Raw genomic sequence first — 297 nt, forward strand, 5'->3', positions numbered from 1 at the left:
GGTGTACCCAAAGGCTTCCGCTGAGAGCACTTTTTGATGGCAGAAAGTGGCACCGTACGTGTTTTTTCGGGTCTAACTCGGGTTCAGCTTCTTGTTGCGGTTAGGGTTATGTTTAGGGTTGTTAGGAAAGAGTGAAGACGCAGAGTCCTGTTGAGTGTGGGGTTGCGTAAAGGCTCCCCCAGGGAGTTCAGGTGTACCCAAAGGCTTCCGCTGAGAGCACTTTTTGATGGCAGAAAGTGGCACCGTACGTGTTTTTTCGGGTCTAACTCGGGTTCAGCTTCTTGTTGCGGTTAGGGT

This window comes from Anser brachyrhynchus (genome assembly GCF_964034855.1).
Source record: "Anser brachyrhynchus genome assembly, contig: SCAFFOLD_329, whole genome shotgun sequence".
Lineage (NCBI taxonomy): Eukaryota > Metazoa > Chordata > Aves > Anseriformes > Anatidae > Anser > Anser brachyrhynchus.